This window comes from Engystomops pustulosus, chromosome 2, assembly GCF_040894005.1.
Source record: "Engystomops pustulosus chromosome 2, aEngPut4.maternal, whole genome shotgun sequence".
Lineage (NCBI taxonomy): Eukaryota > Metazoa > Chordata > Amphibia > Anura > Leptodactylidae > Engystomops > Engystomops pustulosus.
This window is the reverse complement of record NC_092412.1, coordinates 205,518,666-205,541,896: the sequence shown is the minus strand read 5'-3', so window position 1 is coordinate 205,541,896 and position 23,231 is coordinate 205,518,666. Positions and strand designations below refer to the sequence as shown.

Sequence of the window (23,231 nt, the reverse complement as noted above, 5' to 3'; positions counted from 1 at the left end):
CTGCCTGGCCCAGGTCACTAAAATTTATTTTGCTATCCACCAATACTCCCAGTCTTTTTCTGCTGCAGTTTTAAGTAACTGACTTTTTGTTTCCATGGCCCAATTTCCTTACATTTATCCACATTAAACCCCATTAGCTATTTGGCAGGTTAGGCCCCCAGTTCCCACAAATCCCTCTGCAATATTATACTATTACCTCTGTACTAATCACTTCACAGAGCTTAGTCTGATCTGCAAATATTGATATTCTATTCTGTAAACCCACTATGATATGCAAATATTGAAACTCTACTCTGTAAACCCTCTATGAGATGGTTTATAAAAAAAGGAGTAGACTTAATAGTGATCCTTGCAACAAATGCCTCAAAAAGAGATCTGAAAAAAGAAACTGTCAGGTTCGCTAGGGAGAATGCTGGGACTTCTGGTTCTTCTGGTGGTGCCAGCAGCGTTCTCCGACCCCTGGCGCGTATCCGCGCAAACTCCACCTCTCGACCCGGGCAGCGACTGCTAAGATCTTGCGCTGTCTAGTAGTTGTGTTCGGAACTGCTGGGACTTGTGGTACCTCTGCATGGTGCCTGGTTGTTCTGCACCATGAGGGGTTAATTCCCAGAAGCTGTCCAGCTCCTATCGCTGTGGATGTTGTATATCTGGACTTTTCAAAGGCATTTGACACCGTGCCACATAAAAGGTTGGTGTATAAAATGAGACTGCTGGGAATAGGAGAAAATCTGTGTATTTGGGTAAGTAATTGGCTTAGTGATAGAAAACAGAGGGTGGTCATTAATGGCACATTCTCAGATTGGGTTGATGTTACCAGTGGAGTGCCACAGGGGTCAGTATTGGGGCCACTTCTTGTTAATATTTTTATTAATGACCTTGTAGTGGGTTTACACAGTCAAGTTTCAATATTTGCAGATGATACTAAGCTGTGTAAAGTAATAAATACTGAGGTCGATAGTTTAGCATTACAGAGGGATTTGTGGAAGCTTGAGGGATGGGCAGAGAAATGGTTGATGAGGTTTAATGTAGATAAATGTAAAGTTATGCACTTGGGCCATGGAAACAAAAAGTATAATTATGTTCTAAACGGTCAATTACTTAGTAAAACTGAAGCTGAAAAGGACTTGGGGGTATTGGTGGATGGTAAACTTAATTTTAGTGACCAGAGCCAGGCGGCTGCTGCTAAAGCAAATAAAATTATGGGATGTATCAAGAGAGGAATAGATTCTCATGATAAAGACATAGTTTTGCCCTTATACAAATCCCTGGTCAGACCACACATGGAATATTGTGTACAGTTTTGGGCACCAGTGTATAAAAAGGATATAGTAGAGCTGGAACGGGTGCAGAGGAGAGCAACCAGGATTATTAGGGGAATGGGGGAACTAGAATACACTGACAGATTAAAAAATTTGGGATTATTCAGTTTAGAAAAAAGACGACTGAGGGGAGACCTCATTACAATGTACAAATACCTGAACGGACAGTACAAGGATCTCTCCAAAGATCTTTTTATACCTAGGCCTATGACCAGGACAAGGGGGCATCCTCTATGCCTAGAGGAGAGGCGATTCTACTATCAACATAGACAAAGGTTCTTTACTGTACGAGCAGTGAGACTATGGAACTCTCTGCCGCAGGAGGTTGTTATGGCGGACTCTATGTACATGTTCAAGAGAGGCCTGGATGACTTTCTGGAGAGAAAAAATATCACGGGTTATGGGGATAAAACATTTATTTAATTCTTAAAGGTTGGACTTGATGGACTTGCGTCTCCTTCCAGCCTTATATACTATGATACTATCAGGTTCTGGAGGTGGAGTTCTGGCTGCATAAATTGCAGCCTCGCTAGTCACCTGTGCCAGTGTTTGAAATCCCTTCATCACTCGCTCGCTGCATTAGGTTGTATTGCTCTGTATCTGTATTGGAATTGTTGTGACCTCGGCTAGTTTTTGACATTGACTTTTTGCCTTCTGACTTTGTTCTTGACGTACCCTCTCATTGTGACTCCGGCTAGTTTACCATTCTTTTGTGTTTTATGTTTGTCAGTCGGTTTGTGTTTCCCTTCACACACTTATCCAGTGTATTTCGAGTCTTCAAGTAGTCGCCCCGCGGTTTAGCGTGGGGGGGGGCTATAGGAATGGACAGAGGTTGGGGCAAGCTCAGGGCACACTATCCCCTGTCTTCTGTGTTACCCAACCCTAACAGAAACATTTAACACTGGGAAAAAGTGAGACTGATAAATTACCAAAGAAGCAGACCCATTTTAGGGGTTTATTTTAATTGAACATATTAAAAACCCCTATAGAAATAAAATGGTCCCTAACATAGTTCATTCTTAAATTATCTTAAAAATTTCAAAAAATTATGTTACATTTGTGATCTTTCTAGCATCGTAATAAAACAGTAGGACACTTATAAAATTATGCCAAAACAAAGCCAAGATATTGTAAATGTCATTTAGTAACTAATTAAGGAAGTAAGACTATCAGTTTGAAAAACAGAACATTTAGCATTTTCAAAATAGAAAATTGTTTAAATTTTTACTCAAATTCACAATTTCTTTTTTTTTTAGAAATGAATGTAAAGTATATCATCCAGTATTTCCCACTAACTGGAAGTACAAAATGTCACAAAAATAATCTCAAAACTTATTGAGTTAGAAAACTAATTACTAACTTTACTAACTTCAGTTATTACTGACCACAGCCCAGGACCCAGGAGTCTTTCTTGAATGGGTAACTAATCTCTATATGTTGATGTATACTGAGCACGATTTCAACATGGCCATGGCGCCATAATGATTTTTATGTTGAAAGAGTAATGTTTACCCATTAGTATTTATATATTTTGCACTTGCACTTTTTTCTGCAATTTATCCCCTAGATGGCTAGATGACAATATAGTCTATATTGGAGCACCATCACTGATGTTTTTTAATATGTGTGATTCTTTTTTGGTTTTATACTCCATAGGTGTTATTGGAGCCTTAAGCACCTCAGGCTCATTTGCATAGTTTTAACCCCTTCCCAACATGTGACGTAATAGTTTTCCAAAGACCCGTTCAACCCATTGATTACAATGTGCGATTAGCACATTGTAATGAATGAGGAGTAAAATCGCCATACACTGCCATACTGTAGTATGGCAGTATATGGTAGGATCAGTCAGATAACCATGGGTTAAAATACCCCAGGGGGTCTGAAAAATAGTAAAAATAAAAAAAGTTTAAAAAAAATAATATTAAAGAAACCATGAAAATTCAAATCACCCACCTTTTCCTAAAACTGATATAAATAAACAGTAAAATTCACAAACCCATTAGGTATCACCACATCCGAATATGCCCTATCTATCAAATAGTAATAATGTTTTTTCACTGCGCCCAAAGTTGAAAATGGCACTTTTTTGCCATTTTGAAAAATTTTTAAAATGCAATAAAAATTTATCAAAAGGTTGTACAGTCCGAAAAATTGGTAGCATTAAAAACACCATCAAAAGCCACAAAAAATGCCACCACCCACAGCTTTGTACACTGAAGTATGAAAAGGTTTTTTGTGCCAGAAGATGGCAAAATATATATACTTTTTTGTACAGGAGGTTTTAATTCTTGTAAATGCATGAAAAAAATTATAAAACCTATACAAATTTCTTATCTACGTGATTGTACCAACCCACAGAATAAAATAGACATTTCATTTGATGTGCACAGCGAAATCCGTAAAATCCAACCCCACAATTAAACATGGCATAGAATAATAAATACCATCACTATGAAGTGGAATTTGTTATGCAGAAAACAAGCCATCACACAGCTCTGTACATGGTAAAATAAAAAAGTTATAGATTTTTGAATGTGGGGGGTTTAAAAATGAAAAAGCAAAAACAAAAAGGGCCTTGACGGGAAGGGGTAAATAATTTTTTCCTTAAAAAACAAGGGCATAGGTAGTTAAACATGTAATGGTAAAGTTACTGACACAAAATAGTTTAGCCTACCTACCTATCAATTTCAATGATACCTGTATCATGCTGCTGGCTTCTTCCTAGTCTTATATGAATCAGGACAGCATGTTTGTAATTAGCCAACCTAAAACATGTGATGAGTCACATGCTTATGACATCACTCAATGTCTTATTTTCTTGCACTCCTCACCTACAGCCCGTCTCAACAAGCCTATTGGTCCTATATGGTTTCCCTTGGTTACCAGAAAGCATGTCAAATGGAGATTAGCCTGCTATCTATAGGAAACCACCGCAGGAATCAGTTGGGGTGAGTATAAGTCGTATGACTTTATATTTACATGTGATTATATATATGTGTGTGTGTGTATGTATATGTATATGTGGGGAGTGTCGGAGGGTAAGTATATATTTTTATTCTTTTTAAGGGAGGGCACTGCTGGGACATGTTATTGGTGAGGGGAAGCCATTGCTGGACATGTTATTTGTAAAGGGAGACCACTATTGGACATGTTATTAGTGAAGGGATGCCACTGCTGGACATGTTATTTGTAAAGGGAGACCACTATTGGACATGTTATTAGTGAAGGGATGCCACTGCTGGACATTTTATTAGTGAGGGGAGGCCGCTGCTGGACATGTTATTAGTGAAGCAGGCCACTGCTGGACATGTTATTAGTGAAGGGAGGCCGTTTTTGGACATTTTATTAGTGCATGGAGGCTGCTGCTGAACATGCTGTTAGTGAAGGGAGGCCTCTGTTGGGAAATGTTATTAGTGAGGGAAGCCCCTGCTGGGACATGTTATTAGTGAGGGGAAGCCATTGCTGGACATGTTATTAGTGAACGGAGGCTGCTGTTGGGACATATTATAAGTGAAGGGTGGCCACTGCTGGACATGTTATTTGTAAAGGGAGACCACTATTGGACGTTATTAGTGAAGGTATGCCACTGCTGGACATTTTATTAGTGAGGGGAGGCCGCTGCTGGACATGTTATTAGTGAAGGGAGGCCGCTGCTGGACCTGTTATTAGTGAAGGGAGGCCGTTTTTGGACATTTTATTAGTGGGTGGAGGCTGCTGCTGGACATGCTGTTAGTGAAGGGAGGCCGCTGTTGGGACATGGAATTAGTGAGGGAAGCCCCTGCTGGGTCATGTTATTAGTGAGGGAAGCCCCTGCTGGGTCATGTTATTAGTGAGGGAAGCCACTGCTGGACATTTTATTATTCAGGGAAGGCTGCTGCTAGACATGTTATAATTGATGGGAGGTCGCTGCTGGACATTTTATTAGTGAAGATAGGCCACTGCTGGGACATGTTATTAGTGAAGGGAGGCTGCTGCTGGGACATTTTTTATTAGGGGAGGCCCTACAGTACATTTAAGTATTGAATGGAGGCCACTGCTTGACATGTTATTAGTGAAGGTAGGCCACTGCTGGACATGTTATTGGTGAGGGGAGGCCACTGCTGGACATGTTATTAGTTAGGGTAGGCCACTGCTGGGACATGTTATTAGTTAAGGGAGACTGCTGCTGGACATGTTATTGGTGAGGGGAGGCCACTGCTGGACATTTTATTAGTGAAGGTAGGCCACTGCTGGGACATGTTATTAGTGAGGGAAGGCCACAACTGGACATGTTATTAGCGAAGGGAGGCTGCTGCTGGGACATTTTTATTAGTGAGGGGAGGCTGCTTCAAGACCTTTTATTAGTGAGGGGATGCAACTACTGGATATGTTATTAGTGAAGGGAGACTGCTGCTGGACATGTTATTGGTGAGTGAAGGCCACTGCTGGTCATGTTATTAGTGAAGGGAGGCTGCTGCTGGACATGTTATTAGTGAAGGGAGGCTGCTGCTGGACATTTTATTAGGGAAGGGAGGCCGCTGCTGGCCATGTTATTAGTGAGAAGAGGCTACTGCTGGACATGTTATTAGTGAAGGTAGACCACTGCTGGACATCTTATTAGTGAAGGTAGACCACTGCTGGACATGTTATTAGTGAAGGGAGGCTGCTGCTGGGACATTTTTATTGGAGAGGCGAGGCCGCTTCAGGACATTTTATTATTGAATGGAGGCCACTTCTGGATATGTTATTAGTGAAGGGAGGCCACTGGTGGACATGTTATTAGTGAAGGGAGGCAACTACTGGGACATGTTATTGGTGAGGGGAGGCCACTGCTGGGCATGCTATTAGTGAAGGGAGACTGTTGCTGGACATGTTATTGGTGAGGGGAGGCCACTGCTGGACATGTTATTAGTTAGGGTAGGCCACTGCTGTGACATGTTATTAGTGAAGGGTGACTGCTGCTGGACATGTTATTGGTGAGGCGAGGCCACTGCTGGACATTTTATTAGTGAAGGTAGGCCACTGCTGGGACATGTTATTAGTGAGGGAAGGCCACTACTGGACATGTTATTAGCGAAGGGAGGCTGCTGCTGGGACATTTTTATTAGTGAGGGGAGGCTGCTTCAAGACCTTTTATTAGTGAGGGGATGCAACTGCTGGACATGTTATTAGTGAAGGGAGACTGCTGCTGGACATGTTATTAGTGAAGGGAGGCCGCTGCTGGACCTCTTATTAGTGAGGGAGGCCACTGATGGAAATGTTATTAGTGAAGGGAGGCCACTGCTGGACATGTTATTAGTGAGAGGAGGCCACTGCTGGACATGTTATTAATGAAGGTAGGCCACTTCTGGACATGTTATTAGTGAAGGGAGGCAACTACTGGGACATGTTATTGGTGAGGGGAGGCCACTGCTGGGCATGTTATTAGTGAAGGGAGACTGTTGCTGGACATGTTATTGGTGAGGGGAGGCCACTGCTGGACATTTTATTAGTGAAGGTAGGCCATTGCTGGGACATGTTATTAGTGAGAGGAGGCCACTGCTGGACATGTTATTAATGAAGGTAGGCCACTTCTGGACATGTTATTAGTGAAGGGAGGCAACTACTGGGACATGTTATTGGTGAGGGGAGGCCACTGCTGGGCATGTTATTAGTGAAGGGAGACTGTTGCTGGACATGTTATTGGTGAGGGGAGGCCACTGCTGGACATTTTATTAGTGAAGGTAGGCCATTGCTGGGACATGTTATTAGTGAGGGAAGGCCACTACTGGACATGTTATTAGCGAAGGGAGGCTGCTGCTGGGACATTTTTATTAGTGAGGGGAGGCTGCTTCAAGACTTTTTATTAGTGAGGGGATGCAACTGCTGGACATGTTATTAGTGAAGGGAGACTGCTGCTGGACATGTTATTAGTGAAGGGAGGCCGCTGCTGGACCTCTTATTAGTGAGGGAGGCCACTGCTGGAAATGTTATTAGTGAAGGGAGGCCACTGCTGGACATGTTATTAGTGAGAGGAGGCCACTGCTGGACATGTTATTAGTGAAGGTAGGCCACTGCTGGACATGTTATTAGTGAAGGTAGGCCACTGCTGGACATGTTATTAGTGAAGGTAGGCCACTGCTGGACATGTTATTAATGAAGGTAGGCCACTGCTGGACATGTTATTAGTGAAGGGAGGCTGCTGCTGGGACATTTTTATTGGAGAGGCGAGGCCGCTTCAGGACATTTTATTATTGAATGGAGGCCACTTCTGGATATGTTATTAGTGAAGGAAGGCTGCTGCTGGACATGTTATTGGTGAGGGAAGGCAACTGCTGGACATGTTATATATGTGAGATATATTCAGCCAGCACTGTGATTGCGCAATATATGCTCTGCTTCCGGCTATTCTTACAGGTCCCCGCTGACAGGGGCGTGGGTCCTGTATCTCACAAGATACTAGGATCCGACCTCTTATTTGTTAAGAGGTCTGATCAATTAAAACACACTTTCGAAACATACATTTTTTTTTTAAATGGCATACATAGAAAGCTGCTGGGTAGAGGATTATAGGGGGGCATATTTGGTGGGGATATTTTTGGGGGGTGACAGGTGACTTGTTGGCTTGTTGGTGATCATTTAGGCAATTAATGTATCCTTGTTTATCAGTTTTTAATAACTAATGGCCATTTGGATGAACTAAAGGTCCAACAATGACTATTAAGATATGTCTACTAAGGAAATAATGGATTGTAAGAATAACATAGTGATTTCACAAACAAATATATTCCCTGGTGAAAATGGTAAACTTGAGAGGAGCAATTTGGTAAAAAAGCACGCTCTCTTACAACAAGTAATAAAAAAAACAAAGTCAACTCTCCCTTCAAAACAAGGAAAATCCATAGAAAATGGGCTTCAGATAAAATAGAGAAAGAAACAGTACTTTCAAGTTTTTATTACTTGTAACAATAACATGTCTGTTTTGTGAGGAAACAATAAAAATCATGGCACAGAATCTTTTTTTTTTAATTCACAGATGAGTAGAACTTTGTAGTTCAGCCCAGTGTTCCTGCTCCAGACAGCTGGTTGCCCATGCAGCTGCCTTCTTGACAGCTGTCACGAAGAAATCCATTAAATGTGTGTTCAGGGAAACTTCCTATTAGCCCACGAATCATTAGATCAGCAGCTTCCATGTAGAGACATTAATACAGCATGCAACAAGTTACTAGTAACTCTGCGTTATATAACATGCTCTTCTTGTGCTGCTCTTTTTGGAATTTTTGCCTTTTGATGTAACATTACATTTTTTTCATTGTCTTTTCTAATATTAGTCATTTTCTTTTTTAATTCACCGACTTTACGCCTATTTTGTTTACATTTTGTAAGGAGAACCTTGATGACCAATATGACCCCTGCGCTTACCAATATATGGCCCCCCACTGTCCTCAGACATCATCTTGTTACAGGAAAAGAAATGGGCACAATATACACACAATGCCCTTGACCCCTAAGTAATGTTTGAAAGGCTATGTTTTTGGTGATATTTCTACATAGTACATTTTAGCTGCTACACATTTCACTACTGATTAATAGATGGAAGGTCCTATTTTTCTCGCGTTACCTACATTGGTGATCCTTTTTTTTTAAAATAAAAATGTTATTTACATTGTACTTGTGCTTTATTATAGATCATTTTAATTATTAATACCCCCCACTCCTTTCACACACTGATTTAATACTGGTGAACCTTTTTTAAACTTTTAAACTGGGATGAAGCAGAACATTAAGCTTTAATACTGCCTGTTCAATAAATCAACATCGCTTTTCTGCAACATCTTGATGAGAAGGACAAATTACAGTCATTTTGGTTCCTGTACGCCATGTGTTTGTCATTCGCAGTAAAGCTGCCAGAGCCGTTGGCTTTGATAGAACGCTGTGTAAAAGGGTAATGCTTGAGCTAAGCTTTTCTTGTGGACAGAGTGTATTTTGATAAATATACCTCATGTAAAGAAGCTGTGTCCAATCTTCCTGCCTCGCCATCTTTGCTGTGAGCATTTCATGCTACATATTGATAAACTATTTCCCTTTTTAGTTACTCCTTTGCCTTTATCGCAACGGTTATCCTTCATCATCAGTTGATGTTATATCTTGCATATCAATGTGGACTGCAAGGCATTGTCATGCTTCCCGTTCTTCCTTCTCTCCCTTAATGTTCCAAGACAAAACAAATCATGTGTATGCTGTGAGTCTCATGTCAATACCAAGGCTGCATTGACACACTCAAGGCATTGACACATGCTTGACGCCTATGGTTAGCCTCCTAACTCAAATATTTGACTATGGTTTTCTGCTGCACACACATGATATAGATATATTTACAGAGAAATATAAAGCCTTTGGGTTTTCCAAAACTGTTTGTGCAAAATATACTAATTATCATAAAAACTTCATTTCATGGTGGTATTGTTGTAGCCTAGTATAATTTTAGCTTGTAAATAATATACCTGTCAAACTTGACAGTTGCCCTTAATGACCTCTAACCCTCTGTAGATACCTTGAGATGTTCCTATGGTGCAAGCAAGGTTCTTCGTCCATATATTTGCCCCAGATCAACGCTATTTGGCTCACTTTTTAGGAAATGTTACTATTTGGAAAAAAATGTGCTAACTGAGGTTTTTACGTATGTACACAATTACATTGGAATTTTAAAGTATTGTTAATACCACATCAGCTACCACACATTTACTACTAAGTTATCAACATTTTCCTTGGAATGACAAAACATGACTTACCAGGTCACCCTGAGTTCTGAAGGTCAATTTCTGCTCTTTTCTTTTCATGAAAAGTACTGGTCAATGAGAGGTTCTTTTATCCCGTAGGTGGTCAATTCTGGTGACTATTCCATTGCCCAATATCCTACATTAAATCCCATGATCACAATCCACATCTCGGCAGATATACCACAGGATCACATACAGAATCAGCAAAATGGCAAAAATGAACAAAGCTACTAAAATAGCCTTGGTCACAGGAGATATGAGGGACTGCATGTCACCTACAGGTTCAGACTGAGAAGAATAGTTGGCAATTACTGTGATTAATGAAGCAAAGGTTAATCGATGGTCCCTGGCATCGACATGCAACTGTTGTTCAGCAAGGTACCAACTAGGACCTGTGGATCATCTGCATTGCTTCGTGCCAAGTTGAATGAGATGTACAAATGGTGCTTTATTCCACTTGACAGGGAAAAGGGAAAGAAAATGACAGCTCGTCTATAACAGATTCAAAATCTGCTCTGCACACGTCCATCTGAGTCTCCAGCACAAGAGATCAAAGCCTTAACTAGAGCAAAGAGAGGGACTGCGCAGAAGAAACTTAATGATGCTAATAATCCTGCCATGGGAGCAGCCCTGATCCTCCAGACTTCCTTTATTCTACCAGAAGACACAGGACGCAGTCAAACTTGAAGAACAAAAAAGTGAGAAGAGTGGAATTGAAGTTGAAGTGAGCTCCTGCTGTCGCTTCCATCAAAAGCCATCGGCCAGGGACAAAGAGGAGGTGGTTGAATTATTGCAAAGAGGCATAAAAAAGTTGCAGGTGCTGAGGTTTAGAAGGTCAAAGGTGCATGGTTTACCACTACAGCTAAGAAGACAATGTGCTGGAGCAATTGATGTATAACCATTGCCAAGGTATATCGAGCATAACTGTCAGTGATGTGTAGTCAGTATGCATGCATGACAGAGAGAGGCTTCAGCATGTGTGATGTGAGAGCCTCTTGTGTGTGTATATGTCTGCAGCTAGGCTGCTGCAGACTGAGAACTAGCTTGATTAGTATTCCACCCAGCAATGTCTCTCCCTCCTTCTCCTACCTCAATATCTCCCTCTGTCCTCCCCCCTTTCTCCACGCAAAACTCCTCCCCTTCTTTGCTATCATTCAGTCACTGAATGACACTCTCCCCCGATCCTCTGGTGTCAGTATTATGTTGTGATTAAACAGCGTGTTGGAGGTTGCAATATAAATAAGGCTCACGGTGTAAGATGACATTGGCTGCAAAACCAGGAAACAGGGTCCTCGCCACTAATGGTATATCTAGGGTCTGCACCAGGACACCTGTACCCTATAGCAATGGCATTTCATTAAACCATTTTACTATTTAAGTAACCTTTAAGAAACAAATCACATGTAATAGAATTATTAACCTAAATGGATACAAAGTCTATAAACCACTTTCCTCACTGTGCAGAGAGAGGACATCAGTGATGCAGAATTTGTTACCTAAAGGTGTCGGTATAAGTGCTAGCAGCTCTTACAATGCTCTTATCCATTGTCTTGTATTCTACAGTACATGTATTTCATTCAAGAAATGTGTTTGGAAATGGAAGTTATGATGGATAACTTACTGTATGATGCAAGGGTGGGATCTATTCCATAAATTCAAGGGTGGGATCTGACCAACTCTCTCTGGTTACTACTGGCTCCGGTTACGAGTGGTTACTAGGGCATTAAAACTAATAGGGACATTGTTACTAGTGACTTGTGGGGACGTTATAACTACTGGGGCATTATTACTACTAGCTAACTACTGGATACTGGGGGCAATAGAACTACTGCTTCAAGGGGCATTGTTATGACTAGGGGAATAGTTTTTTCTGGCTACTGGGGGAATTTTTAGTTCTGGCTACTGGGTGCACTTATGGAACTGGCTGTTAAGGGCACTGTTGCTACTGGCTACTTGGAGCACTGTTACTACTGATGGCACTGTTAATATTAGCTACTAGGGTACAGAAACTACGGTCTGTGGGGCTCATTTATTTGGCTACTGGGGTTACTGTGACTCATAACTACTAGGACACAGTGACTCAAGCCTACTGGGGGTCACTATTAATAGATTGGCTATATTGGCTACTGTGAGGGTATATTAGTGATCTCTAGGGTATCCAAAGAACAGTATTAAGGTTTTTATAGAAAGGTGGAGGATATTATTATAAAGTGAGCCAGCTTTGTGGCCAAAAGAAGCTGACATTGAGGTCTAGAACTTAAAAGAAGATGAAAGAGAAATTATCTTATCAAACATGTCCTCTGTGTGTCATCAGATTTACAATAAGTGCTTTCATTACCCATGCGCTCATAATGCTGCTGCATCTCCCCTGTCCTGTGATTTATTATTTCTCCTAAGGGGGGACTGCAAGGAGGTTTTTTTGTAATTATTTATTGTTTTCTTGATTTTTATGTAAATTTTGGAGTTGTATTTAAAATCACTTTTAGATACAAAAAAGTAAATTTACATATTATTTTAAATTAAGAATCATTTTAAATATTGTAATTCTTTAGTACAGTAGGTAACGTCTATGTGTGCGCCACATTTCACAACTGACTTCTTGCTCCTAAAGTAGGGTGTTTATTCAGCAACAAGGCTCTTTTTTACAGTGGCATTATTTTTTGTGTCCATGGTTCAGTGATTTCCATTGATTTCTATGGGTTTTTCACATTGGCTTGTATTTTCACTGATGCGTTTTCCGTTGAAAAAAATTATGAAACATGTCCCTTTTTTTTACTGATGCGGAACGCGGAAGGCAAAAGAAGTCAATGGGTCTGCAAAAAAAAACATCCATTTTTTCACTGAGGAGGCTGAAAAACCAGGTGTGATGTTTTCAAAGCAATGTGTTTTTTTGTGGACATGGAGACTAAACGGATGCATCACAGAGACAAAATGGAAGAAAAACAGAGACACAACAGAGACAAAATGCAACGGATGCAGAACTGAAGCTGAGCACCAACACCAATGTTAAAGGGCCCTAAATCACAGACTGTGCTCTATTAATTAATTACAGAATAATGAGATTGGGACCTACTCTATAATTTGCGGAACACCCACATCGCTCGATCATCCTGCAGTGCGAAACGGTGTGGACACCATTTTTGTGGCCAGCTCACAGCCAAAATAAATGGTCGTATTTAGGTAGCCTTAGGAAGATTTATCACTGATTTCAATTTACACAGTTTAAGACTAGGCAGACAGAAGATGGTCCAATTTTATAATAGTGCTTGATACTGTTTTGTAGACCTGACACTATATTCCTTTTGCCAATGTTTAGCTTATAATCTTATTTTGTGCAGAAATTCGAGAACAATTGGGTTTCATTTCAAGGATTGTTCAGATCCATGCTTGATTCTAGGCTTTATGATTGATAAATAACAAATAAAGTTGGATTCAAGGGATTTACAACCATTTTGGTGCAAAAGTTCTCAGTTTAGGTGCACAACAAAAGTGATTCGACCAAATCCCTCAAGCAGTGGCATCATCAAGTATGCAGAAATTGTATCTACCTCTATATTTTATGCTGAAAATGAACAGTGCAAAGAAACGTGCAAATATCATACAATTAGACGATTATGATCTTGTGATAAAAACATTGAGACTCCATTGTTTTCTCTTTTACAATTCTATGATTTTCCCTGGAGGATACTTTGTAAATGTACACATTTGTCATTTCTTCCATGGCATGTACAATACTCCATGTTACTCCAACTCTAACTCCATCTAGTGGATTTCTAAGCCCAAATCTCTACAGCCTTAACTAGAAACTAGTAACAACTAGCTTCCCTGACAGTTTGATGGAAAGCCACGATGCTGTGATCAGCATTAGAATGCAAAAGTAAATACAGACATACGCACACATATTCATGCACAGATACAACAGACAGATGCAGACACATATCTTCGTGTACACATAAACATGCACGCATACTTGCCGCCATATGTATGCACTCATATGCACACACATATATATGCCATACTTTCAGACCCTTGTATGCACTTTACATTTATTTATTCGCACATCCATTCATAAATGTCTAATTTGTTTTGAGCACATGTTTGCTCATTCTGGGGAGTAGAGAGTTAGGCTACATTCACACGACCGTATGATTTCTCCAGTCCCGTATTTACGGGCCGTATGTGGCCGTATATACGGACCGTTTTTCATCCGTATGTGCACGTATGTCACCCGTATCCGTACCGTGTCCGTATAAAATACGGTGGGCTGGCAAATTCTGAAAAATGATGACAAAATGATGACAAAGGCATGTCCAACCCCAAATTTGGTCACCTGACCGGCCCAGGCTCCATTTTGCCATTTCTGAGAGCGAGGTTAGACTCCATTGCTTCTTTTGGCTGTGGTTTCTGGCGTTTTTAGCTCCAGCGATGTCATACAATCCCACTGATGATCTGCTCCTGGACTGGGCCCTTGTGACGATTCTCCGAAGGCGCTTGGCAATGCAGGCGGAGGAGCGGAAGAGGACCCGGCGGTTTTGGGTTCATCCCATTGTCGCTGAGCGGCCTAGGAGGGGTCACTTCAGGAACTTGTACACTGACCTGCGGCAGCATCCGGACAAGTTTCACAGCTACGTTCGGATGACTGTCACCTCGTTTGACCGTCTTTTGGAGGACCTGCGATCGGAGCTTCGGTTACAGGATACCAACATGAGGCGGTCTGTCACACCAGAGGAACGGCTCATCGTCACACTGCGGTAAGTTTTTCATAGTACATACGTTTCATTATTTCAAGATGGACTGTGTGTTTAAATATTAAATGTATTTTTTTTTTTTTTTTAGGTTTCTTGCCACTGGGAATTCGTTTGCTTCACTGCATTATGAGTTTCTGCTGGGTGTTTCCACCATTTCAATGATCGTGCGAGTGACCTGCGAAGTGATATGGGAGCGATTGAAAGCTGCGGTGATGCCTGAGCCTACTGCTGAAGACTGTATCCGGATTTCGGGTGGTTTCCAGGAATCTGCACAGTTTCCAAATTGCATTGGGGCGCTGGATGGGAAACACATCCGTGTAAAGAAGCTGGCTCACTCAGGGTCCCAATTCTTCAATTATAAACAATATTTTTCTGTGGTCTTGTTGGCTTTGGCTGACAGTGACTACAAGTTTATAATTGTGGACATTGGGGCCTATGGAAGTTCTGCGGATGCAGCGGTCTTCAGGGCTTCCAGAATGGGTGAACGGCTTCGCTCCAACCAGCTCGCCCTTCCAGAGCCAAGATGTCTACCTGGATCAACTGGACCTCCTGCACCATTTGTGATCGTCGCTGATGAAGGCTTTGGACTTTCCCGTCATGTGTTGCGACCATTCCCTCGGCGTGGTTTGGATGAACGAAGGCGCATTTTCAATTACCGGCTCACTCCTGCGAGACGGTACGTGGAGTGTGCTTTTGGGATTCTAAGCAACAAGTGGCGGGTTCTACGTAGCTCAATTCAGATGGACCCGGACAATATTAAGAAGGTAGTGCAAGCCTGCGTTATTCTTCACAATTTCGTTCGGATCCACGATGGTGCTTCAGATGGTGAACTGGAGGGACAACATCCAACAGCGTCTATCCCCCTGGACAACACTCTCTAAGGACGACCCGGAGCGGCAGGACTGTTCGTTCGTGAGCAGTTTGCCTCCTACTTTGTTTCTTCAGAGGGTGCAGTTCCATGGCAGATGGATGCTATTAGTGGACATTGAGGCTCTGGCCTATTAGATCAGTTTTTTATTATTTTTCCTCTTTTTTGTTTTGGTAGTTAGTGTAGGGACTCGCAAGAGATGAGGCCCCTTGACGTGGGTTGTGAGCTTAAAACTTCATTGACCCATTTTTGATTTGTGAATTTTGTGCCACAAGTTAAAAATAAATCAAAGGAGTTAACCAAGACCTCATCGTTAAGTGATCATGTTTAAATAAATATATTTTTTAAAAATTGTGTATCGTGTTTTGTTGGATGTGGGGGTGGAGAGTGAGGGATTATTTCACTGTACACATGAGTGTATGCAGGCCATGTATCCTTGTAGCTTGATTGCTCAATGACACGGTCTGCACACACCTTTGTGGTTGTGGCACACTGCATTATATAAAAACTATTTCCCAAATAAACACAGTAGACTTTACTTTTTTTCATAACTTTTAAAACTATATACATAAAATAAACAAAAAAAAATTATAAATCAAAAAATTCCCTGGACATTCCCCCCATTGATGCCTGACTATGTGATGGGACTTCATACGATGTGGAGTACATACGAGTGGGCCGTGGAGGGCTAGGCGGGAGTTGGCCTCCAACAGGTTCCCGGTGCCGGTCCAAGTAAAGCCCAACCTCATTTTTATGAGGATAGTCAGTTTTTTGGAAAATTTGAACCACTGCAAACAGTGCCGCTTTGCAGTTGGCCATGTCATGTTCAGACACCTTTCTTAATTCTGGCGCCAGTCCCCTTAGGTATGCGTCCTCTGGGGAGTCATCCCTTCGGGTTCTTAGCTGATTCAAGATTTCGCATAAAGCCACATTTTCCACACTTGTCCTCTCCTGTGTCTGCGGTGGCCTGCGCCGATGACTATGGGTAGGTGTGGCAGATTGCCGTGCTGGTGGTGGTGTGGAAGGAGCAGGGACTTCAGGAGGCTCCTGAGTGGAAGGACCATCTCTGGGGCTGGAGACTCCTCCAGGTTATCAGCCGTACTGTGGGATAAAAAAATTATATTAAAAATGTATATGCAAGGGATTTTTTTGTCAATCATGTATAATGATTCTTTTCAGTTGAGGGACATAATTCTGCATGATGGAAAGAACACACCTCTGGACATATAGAACATGTTTAACATTTTGAAAACCTTATATACTTACTCTCCCACATCCATTACTGCGTCCAAGAAACGCATGTACTTGGTATAGAGGTAGGGTTTCTTTTTTAATGTCCCACTACCACTTTTGGCAAGCAGACTTTTCTCCCGTTTGTACTGGTCACGGGCTGATGTCCAGTGCTTGGTGATGATTCCCACTGTTGAAACAAAAAAAAAAGGAAGGTCACATCTGTCACACACAATGCTGCAGGGGTGACATATATCATGCACAATGCTGCAGGGGTGACATATATCATGCACAATGCTGCAGCGGTGACATCTATCATGCACAATGCTACAGGGGTGACATCTATCATGCACAAAGCTGCAGCGGTGACATCTATCATGCACAATGCTGCAGCGGTGTCATCTATCATGCACAATGCTGCAGGGGTGACATCTATCATGCACAAAGCTGCAGCGGTGACATCTATCATGCACAAAGCTGCAGCGGTGACATCTATCATGCACAAAGCTGCAGCGGTGACATCTATCATGCACAAAGCTGCAGCGGTGACATCTATCATGCACAAAGCTGCAGCGGTGACATCTATCATGCACAATGCTGCAGGGGTGGCATCTATCATGCACAAAGCTATAGAGGTCACTGGCAAGTTGGTGACAGGGGATTGAATCTCACTCACCAAGTTCTTTACGCTGCTTTGCAGTCTTCGCCTCACTCCAATCATCTGGAAGCAACAGAGCCGTCACCTCCTCCCACTTTTTGGCCTTTCTAGCGCGGTCGGAAAATGTTTCATCTTTTTTATCCCACAAAATGGGATTCTCCTGAACAAGTGCAATAAGACGCTCCATGGAGAGGAAAGACATTTTCACACTGCAGCCACTACTACACAGAGCAAATGCTGACAGGAAGGTCAACCCCCTTGATCCTGGTCACCCTGGAAACGGCCCGTATATACGGCAGCATACGGTGCACAACCGTATGCAACCCGTATTTAGCCCGTATTTTTACGCTCCCATTGACTTCTATGGAGCATACGGGACAGATATACGGGTTAAAATAGGACAGTGATGGCCAACCTGACACTGACACACGTAGCCATTTTCAGTGACACACGGCTGCTGGAGAAAAATTGCTGTAGTGCAGTTGTCTGTTGTCTGGGGCCAGTCGGGCGGTCGGTTGGCGATGTGGTCTGCAGCGAGCGGCTGCATCTCAGTCAGAGAGATCGCAGCTGCTGCTCCTGTCCTGCTCTGCGGAGGCCGCCCAATGACGCCAGAGTGGAGCGTGGAGACAGAGCAGCCCCAGCTCGCAAAGACGCAACCTATGCTGTGCCTGCGTGGGAACATCTACACAGGAGCTGAAGCGGCCTGAAGAGGAGTAACGGAGGTCCGTGGTGTCATTGGAGCCTGTCGTTGTGCCAGTTAGGTAAGTTAATTTATTGAGTTGAGCTCTGCCGGGCTGGGCTGTGATGTACACTGCTTTGGGGGGCACTTCTCAGGACACAAATGTCCTTAAAACTAGCTGTTGCTGGACTGCCACAGGTTCGCCATCACTGGAATAATTCCCCCTCCCCTCACTTATCTTAGTTCATGGCACCCCACACAAGTTAAATAACAGCAAGACCAACAAAAGAAACCAACTGACAGATTAACAAAGAAGTCACTAAGCAGGTAAGTTAAATAACTATACGTATTTGTTATTTAAACTCTAAATATCACAAAATTAGGTTTTTTTTCTCAAGGTGACACACCACCCGACTTATGCTCGTTTTTTTGGCGAATTTTGACACACCAAGCTCAAAAGGTTGCCCATCACTGAAATAGGACATGCTCTATATTTTTTTACGGCCAAAATACGGTACGGTACGGTACGGGCTTAAAAACGGCAATATAAATGATTGGACGTATTTATCATAGAAAACAATGTGGCCATATGTAATCCGTAAAAAAACAGTACGGATACGGACAATTTCTTACGGTCGTGTGAATGTAGCCTTAATCTTACAGAGCTCAGCAGTGAGGCAGCTGTATGTAGTGGTGTTACTGTGCGCGAGGCATCTGTATGTAGCGGTGTTACTGGGGGCGAGGCGTCTGTATGTAGCGGTGTTACTCAGAGCGAGGTGGCTATATGAAGCAATGTTACTGGGGTCAAGGTCTCTGTATGTAGCGGTGTTACTGGGGCTGAGGCAGCTGTATGTAGCGGTGTTACTGGGGGCGAGGCGGCTGTAAGTAGCTGTGTTACTGGGGATAATGCGGCTGTATGTAGCTGTGTTACTGGGGATGAGGCGGCTGTATGTAGCTGTGTTACGGGGGCGAGGTGGCTGTATGTAGCTGTGTTACTGGGGGCGAGGCGGCTGTATGTAGCTGTGTTACGGGGGCGAGGCGGCTGTATGTAGCTGTGTTACTGGGGGCGAGGCGGCTGTATGTAGCTGTGTTACTGGGGACGAGGTGGCTGTATGTAGCTGTGTTACTGGGGGCGAGGCGGCTGTATGTAGCTGTGTTCCTGGGGGAGTGGCTGTATGTAGCTGTGTTACTGGAAACGAAGCAGCTGTATGTAGCGGTGTTACAGGGGCTGAGGCGGCTGTATGTAGATGTGTTACTGGGGGTGAGGTGGCTGTATGTAGCTGTGTAACTGCTGGGATAGTGGATAGTGAGCAGGAGGATGTGTATGCACGTTACACTCAGTGGCGGTCTCCACCAGATTTTGAGCCCATGGGCCCCCACCAACCTTAATCCGGCCCTGTCTTTATCAGTGAGATATGTTTATGATGAAAAAAAGGAGGCATTTGAGGAAGTGCTACAAACAGTAATGCTGTAACTCCTTCCCTCATCACTTGCGTGTGCCCTCTAGTTGGGGTTGCAAGCTACCTCTGCCACCTTGGGCCCACAGCAGCCGTTATGGCTGATGCAGTGGTAGTAACATACAAGTAGTTACACATTTACCCAGGCTGTCTGTTAATCTGTGGCATTTAAGGATTAAAAACAAAAACAACTGCCTATCAAGACCTCTACATAACATGCCTCGCAAGGCAAGGGAAACTGTTATTTGTAATGTGAAAAAACGTAAATTCGTCTAGCTCCATATTCAACATATCACAGAGCCTCTTGTGTACCATAGTCTTCTCATCAACAGATCTTTCTAGACAATCTTTATAACCATACATTCTGATAAAAATGGGTTACAGAGAAAACCCCATATAAAGCAGTAGCAACAGCAAACATGAAAAAATTCAATGACCAAGGCCTCATGCACTCAGATGTAAATGAGTGCAGTAAGATAGCACAAACAGCGGCTAACTTATGGTCCCATAGACTTCTATTGGGTATGTTGAAGGCGTGGTGAGTCATGGCGCATAACTCGTTTCTTGTGGAGATCAGAGTGTGAACGGTGCTCACCTGAGGATGTCATCCAGGCCACATATAACGGCATTTGGCCCATTTGCTGCCAACCGCAATGCACACATGGTCATGTGCATGGGGTTTTAGGAGGTTGAAGGAAATTTAAAGCACCAGACAGTGGGATCCAATAGATCCCATTGTCTATAATCAGGTTAATTGAGTTTCTATTCTCATGAAGGTCATTTGCCAGAATGAAACAGTTCTTCATGCAGGAAATCTATGTAGGCTCTGAAAACACGTGAACTTAACTGCTCCATTTGTACATTTTTTTGTAAATTTCTATATGAAGTAAATTCTGGCTTCATGTTAGGCTACATTCAGACAAAGGTATGGGGCACTTATATATACAGCCCCATACACTTCAATGGCCTAGCGGCCCCCGTGTGGGATCGGTACCGTTCTGTTGCCCGTAGAAAGATATCTTTCTATGGAATACGGCGCCGTGCGCTATGTATTCCTATGGGTGGGCAGCACTCTCCCCCTCCTCCTCTCCCCCAGCACTGATGTATGCCTGCTGTACTACGGTACGGCGGGCATACATCGTGTGCATGTAGCCTTCATCTTACATTAATCTCATATGTCTCTAAATGTTTACTTTCCATGCATGTTCCTTCCACTAATGATTTTATCATACAAATACAAAGATATAAATATAAAAACACACAGAGATAAATCTGTCTCTTCCTTAGTATGTGTGTGGACTGCATCTACCAGCACCATTGTATTTCATCTACCGCCCATTATACATTTTTAGCTTTATGTTGTTCATGTTTTAAATGTGTCTCAGAATCAATGTCAAATAAAGGTTATCGGTTATAACTATCCATTACAGAAAGCCGTTCTAAAGCGTAATAACATTATCACAGGTGAACTGACAAATTCCCATTAGTCTGAACCTTTAGTTAGTCATTTGTTGTTTCATTTTCATTCATGCTAATTGTGTTAAAATCCAACTCAAGTGGGAGCATTTCACATTTTATCTGATGGTTTTAAATAAGGAAAGTATTGTAATAAAGGGATAAGGTAGGATACCATAATTAAGATACAATTGGCTATAGAGTTAGTGAGACATTTGGTTCTGGTCGAACGCCCTAAATAATTAACACACACTCATGTTTCAGAATGGAACTGCAAATGCAGTTGCTGTTCATAAAATGAGACAATTATTTTACAAAATTGTAATGTTTAGGAGTGGCTTAAACAAACTCTTCAATGAATCTCACGATCATGTTGTTGCAGGATCGTAAAGGAAACGTACCATTTGCTTTTATGCATTATTTCAAGAGTGGGGGTTATGCTTCATCACAAAGGTCACCAAAACAGTAATGTCTAATAATGGAAGGTTTATTTAAAACAAAGTCACTAATGAAAATAAACAGCTTTCTTCAACAGGGTGCAAAATGAAGGCATAACATTAAGTTGACTTTTCTTCAGGAAAAACACTTTAACATAAGAAAGGTTATCCTCACCATGCAGTCTGTAAGGTTACAGCAGAGTCCTCCAGCTTCTCCCAGTTCTGAGACAACAGCAGGAGAAGGAAACCAGACCAACAGTTCAGGCTTGGAGCCACACACTCCCAGCTCTGCTAAATCTGCTAATAAATGCAAGGCAACACCTGGCCTGGAGACATGGGAGTAGTTATCCCAACCAGCTCTCAGGCTACTCCAATAAAAGCCAGGCCGGATCAGCTGCAGCAAGCAGCTATACTACTTTTATATAAGGGTCAGAAACCTAAGGTTACTGACAAAGATTAGTGGCCAGACACCTCGGTGACATGTAATGGTCATCAACCACCATACCTTGTGCCTTGTCAAACAAGGTTTAAGGTTCCTATACAAACAGTTAGTTGTTCTCTACTTCAGTTGCTTTATGTACCAATAGAGTTTATATGTTACTTCATGTGATAATGTTTGGTTCTCATGCCAAAATGTTAGACATATGTTAGATATACTTAAACATACTTCATTTTAAATGGAACCTGTAACAACATTTTCATAAATACAGCTAGTGACAGGTTCCTATAGAGGCCTATTAACTAACTGACACCTTTTTTACCTAAAAATAGTTTTCCTTACATCCACATAAATCAAAATTATGTTGTATTCCCCCCGGCATCATAGAACCCTTGTCCTGCTTGGCCAGTCCCTCCCATCTATCCCTCCCCATGTCCCAAGCCTCTTTTGAGCATGTCATATGACCAGTGTGAAATCATCACAGGTCCTTTAGCCGCCGAACATTAGCAAACTGGGCACCATGCATACATCTAATCACATGAAATCACTACTTGTGATTTCTACTCGTCCTCATCCTCAGTGGAAGCATACTGTGATTTAATTTGATCAGATACATACATACATGAAGTAGATGTTGAAGATTTAACAGGACCTCAGTTTATGTCATCCTGGTCAAATGACTTTAAATGCCCAATGATGTAACAGAGCTCTCTTGCTCAGTGTCCTATACAGCAGAATATCATAGCACTCAGACCTGTCAATCAGGAACAAGAAGGCAGGTCAATGCAAGTAAGACTCTTTTAGTGGGAATGACTCATATGACGTGATTTGCATTGCATTTAGGGATAAGGGAAATGCTTTTTGAACATTGTTTTTAATGAAGTCTTTATGTTAGGTGGGTTAATTTGCATGACAGGTTCTCTTTAAGTACATCATTGAAATGATTTGATATACAAATATATGGCTCAACTAGTCTTAATTCAAAACCTAAAATTATCTCATTATTATAGGTGTTTAAAAATATTTTAATGTAACTGCTGAGGATTTATTTTCTTTTTCAGGTGGTTACAGCACAGCAATTTGCATTAATCTGACCGACAATGATGTTTTGTCTTCTTTCCAGTTTGCCTTTGGCAATCTTCAAAGACAATGGGAGGACTTTATTTAATGGATTTTTAAGTTGTATAACATGTAATATAG

General features: G+C 42.0%; 1 long non-coding RNA gene across 1 annotated transcript in view; it reads right to left on the bottom strand.

Annotated features, from left to right (window-relative positions):
* LOC140119157 (uncharacterized) overlaps positions 1-11,185 on the bottom strand; it is a 49,689-nt gene extending 38,504 nt beyond the window's left edge. The window contains exon 1 of the long non-coding RNA XR_011853334.1: positions 10,073-11,185. This is a non-coding gene — a long non-coding RNA (uncharacterized lncRNA). The remainder of the gene's footprint in view (positions 1-10,072) is intronic.
* Between the last annotated feature and the right edge of the window lie 12,046 nt (positions 11,186-23,231).